Source organism: Portunus trituberculatus, chromosome 20, assembly GCF_017591435.1.
Source record: "Portunus trituberculatus isolate SZX2019 chromosome 20, ASM1759143v1, whole genome shotgun sequence".
Lineage (NCBI taxonomy): Eukaryota > Metazoa > Arthropoda > Malacostraca > Decapoda > Portunidae > Portunus > Portunus trituberculatus.
The window spans coordinates 6385480-6392500 of record NC_059274.1 but is presented as its reverse complement, the minus strand read 5'-3'; the positions used below and the strand labels follow the sequence as shown (position 1 = coordinate 6392500).

The following is a 7021-nucleotide window of genomic DNA, read 5'->3' as shown; positions in this document are numbered from 1 at the left end:
GAGTCCCGCGCGGGGCGCGAGCCAAGCGGCCGGAAACTGAAGGAAGAGAGAAAGAGTGGTATCACTGAGTCAGTTATCAATGAGTATTGACCATTGACCACAATTATTTTGTTTTTATTATCATGAATACATACATACATACATACTACATACACAAGAAGATAATCAATATGATGAAAATTTGGTAATGCATTATATATATCAGAGACAGACAGACATAAAATGATGCAGCACTATGCCACGGTTGATGAAAAATAACGCCTCTAACTACCCCTAACGGCCTCAGCCGTCAAGGACGAATGACCAAATCTATAGGGATGCTGACAGTTGAGTTGACACCTTCCTCACACAACTGAGAGGCCCCGCGTTCGATTCCTAAGCGGGATGAGATAATTTGGGCTTGTCTGTAATATTCGTACACTTAATCGTATGTGTAGTGGTAGTAGTAGTAGTAGTAGTAGTAGTAGTAGTAGTAGTAGTAGTAGTAGTAGTAGTAGTAGTAGTAGTAGTAGTAGTAGTAGTAGTAGTAGTAGTAGTAGTAGCAGTGAGTAGTAGTAGTAGTAGTAGTAGTAGTAGTAGTAGTAGTAGTAGTAGTAGTAGTAGTAGTAGTAGTAGTAGTAGTAGTAGTAGTAGTAGTAGTAGTAGTAGTAGTAGTAGTAGTAGTAGTAGTAGTAGTAGTAGTAGTAGTAGTAGTAGTAGTAGTAGTAGTAGTAGTAGTAGTAGTAGTAGTAGTAGTAGTAGTAGTAGTAGTAGTAGTAGTAGTAGTAGTAATAGTAGTAGTAGTAATAGTAGTAGTAGAAATTCATTTCTTTATATTTTGCAGAACTACATGAAAGATGTGCATGGGAAAGAAATCTCACTCCAGTACACCACCGTGAAGGTTCCCGGCATGAAGCCACGTGGTTCCAAGGTGGTAGGAGGCAGCAGTGGCAGTGATCCCCTTGCCTCAGATCTGAACACCCTCAGCATTAACCCCACAGGCACCCCGGGCCCGCCCCTCGCTGGCCGAGCATCTCTCACTGGACCCACACAGTCAAACAAAGACAAGGTAAATATATTTGGCAGTCCCATTTCTTACTTCCTTTTTTAAATATAAAACTATCTGTCTATATAATAGGCTCATATCCAAAACTTTAGAGGTTCAACTGAAAACTGAAATGTTTTGCCATTCCTGTACAGGTGACTCTCATGTCCTATGAGACGCTCCAGGATCCAGCAGGAGTCAACGGCATTGATTCCAGCAGCATCTCTTCCAAGATTGAAACGCCCAATGTCAAAAAGCGACACAGAAGAATGAAGAGCACTGGAAACAAGAATGCGGAGTGTGAAGGTAACGTGACATTCTGGTTGTGGTTTTGTCGTTCTGAGTTTTTTCCTCTTTTCTAAGATGTGTCTACCTTTACCTGCTTGTCACATGTTCTTTAATCTTATAAGTAAGAATTCTTTCATTGCAGACTCTGATGGGTATGAATTCAGCCTTGTGTCACTGGACAACAAGCAGTGGCACTTTGAGGCAGCAAGTCAGGAGGAGCGAGATGAGTGGGTGACAGTCATTGAGCAGCAGATTTTGTGCTCCCTTCAGGGCAATGAGTCCAATAAGAGCCGGACCCGCCAAGCCCACCCCATTGATCCCCAAGCCATCATTACCATCAAGAACCAAGTCCCTGGGAACCTGAACTGTGTTGACTGTGATGCCCCCAGTAAGTGTATTGGGGAAAACTACTTCACTGGTGTAACTGGTGGATTTAGTTTTTTGTCAATATTTGTTGAAAAGGTTTTTTATGTAAATAAGAAGCTGGCAATGTTATCATTGTGGGATTAATATTTTTATATGTACTTCGATCTGTATATATTTGATATCAGTTCCTTCAAAGGCGTAGTCACCAACACAATTGTTACCACATCAAGCCCAGATAATCAGGATTTATGGAAGAACTGGTGCCCACTTGCCATTTAGTCATCACTGATTTTCATTCATATTTATTTATCTATATTTTCTTTGCTCTTTGATTGCACCTTGATTGATACATGTGACAAATAGAAATTAAATAGTCATCCTATTTTGGGGGATTAAGGTAAATACTTCAGATAATGTTTCAAGAAGAAAGTAAACATACTTGTTGGATGAAGCAACCCAACACTGGTTTCTCAATCTCACCTTCCTTGCCCTCACAGATCCTGAGTGGGCCAGTATCAACCTCGGGGTGCTCATGTGTATTGAGTGCTCCGGCATCCACAGGAACCTAGGCTCGCATATATCCAAAGTCCGGTCGCTGGACCTTGATGAGTGGCCGTAAGTGTGACTCTGACTTGTGTTGTCTCTAATAAGTGTTTCCTCATTCATCTTTCAGTAATGGAGTCTTCTGTACATTTATGTGAATAATTGTTTTATGTGATGTGAATGTTTGATCTTTTAAAAAGAGTGATCATTCTTGCTACTTACATTAAGTGTTGTGGTACTGGAAATAAGTTTATAAAGGCACAATGAAAAGTATTAGGTGTACAGCATTTTTAAAAATATTTATACACTTGCATTGATTTTCCAGTCGGAATATATTTTTGTTCATCGTGTGTGCAGTGTTCACAAAAGTTATGTACTGTACCTTTATAATTTTTGTTATAGGTCTGGCCCCATCTCAGTCATGATGGCTCTTGGGAATGAAGTTGGCAACCATGTGTGGGAAGCGAATCTGTGTGAGGCCAAACCAAACCCAATCCTTGGTCCAGCAGGGAAGACAAGGAACGCTGGATCAGGGTCAAGTATGAGGGGAAAGAGTTCTTGGCTCATCCTCAGTCAAACATCCCCCTGAATGAACAAGTGAGTTTAATGAATATAGCCTCCATTGCACTGAGAAGTATTGTTGACTCTAATTGATTAGCAATCTATACATAAAATCTTGTACTATCTACATAGTGCATGCCTTTCATTATAATTCCCGGTGATTTAAGGCAGTAATTTTTCCTCATCCTCTGTATCAGGATATTTACTTTTAATATTCAAAGTTCTTGAAAATTCACATGAGGTGGAATCCACTCTCCGCTTCATATTTCTCATCCAAGTAGGTTCCACATCTTTCATTTCTTCACCTTCTCTCTCTAACATTCCAATATTATGTAATTTCATGCTATAGATATTCACCCTCTGACATAATACTTTCATATATGGTCTTATCATATCATATTCATCTGTATCCTCCTGATAATTGAAGCATCTCAATATGTTTTCTTTTACTGCCACATCAAAATCTATTCTCTTCATTTTGCTGGATGCGCTGTGGTTAACACACCCACCACTTTCAACCCTGCTTGTACAGGAAAGATTGACCTGATATTTTATCTTTGCTTTTTAACTTAGCTTGGTAGAAGAGAGAGAGAGAGAGAGAGAGAGAGAGAGAGAGAGAGAGAGAGAGAGAGAATCATTCATCACATGAGGTTCCTAAGACCATGAAATCAATGCTAAATATCAGTTATTGTCTACATTTGCTCCATCACTTCAGATTCATGGGTGATAGTATCTCTGGGATTATTACTTTTTTCTTTGTCTTTATTGATTTATAGTTGTAAACGTATTGGTATTTTATTTGCAGATTGTAGACTGTATGTGTCGTGGAGACACCAAGCGACTCTCGGCACTGCTTCCCATGCCGGCGACACCATCAATAATCCACTGGCACCTCCACGAGACATGAGGACAGCACTGCACTTGGCTGCTGGCTTTCCCTCCTTACCCTGTGTACAGCTGCTTCTCTGGGTAAGTTGCTCAAGTTCATAAATATCTATATATATATATATATATATATATATATATATATATATATATATATATATATATATATATATATATATATATATATATATATATATATATATATATATATCATCTATGCTTGAAAGGCTTAATATTGTTAGTAGGTCATGTTTATGGAGAAAAAAAAAATCATTTCGATGATGCAAGAATTAAAGAACATTATAAGAAATAAAAGTCTGATTAGAATACCTTCTGTATATTTTGAAATTATGGTTCATGAATATGTCATTATCATGGGCATTGTTAGGCCTACTTTGGGGGGCTGAAGCCCCCCTAAAATATTCTTAAGCCCCCCAAATTATTTTATGTATTTTTTTTTTTTCTGTTTTTCAAAAAGTGCAGACAAATTCAATATAAATATGCAGGAATTTGCAAGTTGCCTGATGAGCTTTTCCATGCAGCAACACTGTCCTTATGTGTTTGGGTTATCTCATGCTTACCAAAGATGACTATAGCTTTCTTCAATTTCCAGTTTCAACCATTTGTATTTCTTCATAGTTTGTGTAATTTTAATTCAGTGCCAAAAAGTTGTGAGCAAAAAGATTTTGGAAGTGCAAAAATTTTTCACTTGCACATCACGCACTTGCATTCTGTGAACCTCCTGGGGGCTGTTCTTAAAACCTAGTGATGCCCCTGGTCATCATTATATATGTATGTTGGTTATACATACATACATTCATGTTTAAACAAGTTCCTGTTAGATTTTTAAGTTTGAAAATGAATTCTGTTTGCAGTCCAATGCCAATGTGAAGGCACTTGATGCAGATGGACGGTCCATCCTCTTCTATGCCCGGAGGGCAGGAGACAAGGAAGTCATTGATCTGTTGCTGCAGAATGGTTGTCCAGACACCAGTCTGGTGGTGCCACCTCACACCCTGCTCTTAGCCACTCCACCACCACCACCACACAGCCCTCTACTCTTCCGCGGAGGTAAGGCTCCATCAGTCGAAAGCCAGATCTTGATAAACTTCAAGCTAGTGTGATATGAGATAGTCATACTTTTCCCTTAAGGCAGGTGGAATGCATGACAGTCTCAGATTTCACCATATGATTGTGATCTAAAGTTTAATGCTACATTCCTGGTCTTGATTTATATTTATGGAGTTCACATTATGACTTAACAAATTACAATGTTTTTTTTTTTTTTTTTTTTTTTTTTTTTTTTTTAAGGTTCATCTTGGTTTTTCATCATTCATAGTCAGAGTCATCTAATGGCATTTTCAAAACTGTCCATTTCTTTTCTCATTCCTGTGTGTGTAGTGAGTCTCTTTAGGAAAGTGCTTCCTGAAATAATTACGCCAAATATCCCACATTGCTATTCCAAGTAGGCTCCCAGATCACACTCCGTATTAGAGGATCCTGAGGCAGCCACACCAGTCTCTAGGAGTCAGCTACTGGATAGTGAAGTATCCTCCCTCAGCTGGGGAGTGCTGTGTGGTGTTCCATCTCTTGTGTGTGGGACATCTGCAGCCCTCACCGTAGGCACGCATGTCATAAACTAAGATATTTTTTGAAAGTATTGGTGATTATTACAAAATTGTTTATACAAGAGATGTGCTCACCATACTACCATTTGTACACATCATCATCCTGCACCTCCCACTGTCATCACCTGTACATAAAGATGTCTTGAAGGATTACTTGTACCAAAGGTTGAATGCGAGTGAGATTTATAATGTAGATTTATGTATGTATGGTATTGGTTTAGTCACAGTGTATCCTGCTCAAGATACAAAATTATTAAGCCAAAGTTCATGTAATAATATTATTGTAGACACACCAGGAAGGTGTGTAAGTGTTCCACCGGCCTGTTGGAGGAAGAACATTCTCAGACACAGTTCTCAGTGGTCAAAAACAGATATATGGTCAGTAAACATGAGTTAACAGGAACCTCACATTATCAAGTAGTCTTTGCTACCAGTGAGTTAAAAAAGATATGGCTCATTTTGCTGGCATGTCAGATAAAAGACAGTTGTTATCCTCATCATCTTTTCTGCCATGACTGTTCTGACTGGTGTCTTGGATGTTATTTTCTTCCATCATTGTGCCATGTTCTTCATTGTTCTTTCATGTATATTTGTGTCTCTACTGTTCACTTAGAAGGTTATGACACGTACTGGGTGAGCAGCAACATGATATCATTTGATGCATATATCATATTCATTGAGAAAGAATCATTTTGTGAATATTGTTAGTGTACAAATTTGTTACTTAGCTATTGTCTGTAAATTTGTACATACATATATATATATATATATATATATATATATGACTTTTCTGTTCTTCCTGCCTCTTTCAAAAAGGAAAATTTTCTTACTTGACATGTTTGTGAAGGTTAGCATTACTTTACATATTAATGAGGCATAGTATGCCTGTCATGAAAGTTCTGGTAAACCTGCTGTATTTTACTATTTAAGACACATGATTCATTCTTAGCGGTAGAAATCAGCAGAGTCCCGGCACAGACGCTAGACGGTACAAGCACATTCAGTCGTACCAGTACAGAAGCATCTCGCCGAGCTACCGCGGCCGGAAACTGAAGAAAGAGAGAAAGAGTGGTAGTCTATCACTGAGTCAGTTATCAATGAGTATTGACCATTGACCACAATTATTTTGTTTTTATTATCATGAGTACATGCATACCGCGGCTCTCAAAACGAACGGGCGTATCTCAGTTTTTGGCAAAATTGAGATATTAACACCACCAGAATGCTTGTGCCGAGATTTATCGAACTGTCAAAGTGGCGTATGTCAAAGTGCATTAGTTTTTGAGATACCAAGTCTTTCATCATATACGTATCTCAAAACAAGATGAATAGTTGCATGGCAAAGAGGCGTACGTTTAGATACGCCCATTTGTTACGAAAAGGATATACGCTGTTATTATGATGAGTGGGCGTATGCCAAGATACGCCTGTTTGTGTTAACTCAAAAGGTATATTGTATCAATTTTAATGTAGATACCCATACGTTCCATGTTCAAGCCGTTTTCTTTTTTTTATGATAATTCACCGAAGAAAACTGCGATAATGTCGTCTTCAAAACACAAAGCCAAGGGTGGGTCGAGAGTTCTGTTGCTCTTAAATTAGGTAAGTTTGGGGCTTTTCAGTTCTCATTGAGAGTTGTGCTTATCATCAGTTACTCTATATATACTGTAGAAGAAGATGGTGATAACAAAAAGTTAGATAAAATCTGTACATTGAATATTTGACA

The 7021-nt window shown here is 38.4% G+C and overlaps 1 pseudogene; it reads left to right on the top strand.

Moving 5' to 3' along the window:
- LOC123506493 overlaps positions 1–5726 on the top strand; it is an 11211-nt pseudogene extending 5485 nt beyond the window's left edge.
- Positions 5727–7021: the final 1295 nt, after the last annotated feature.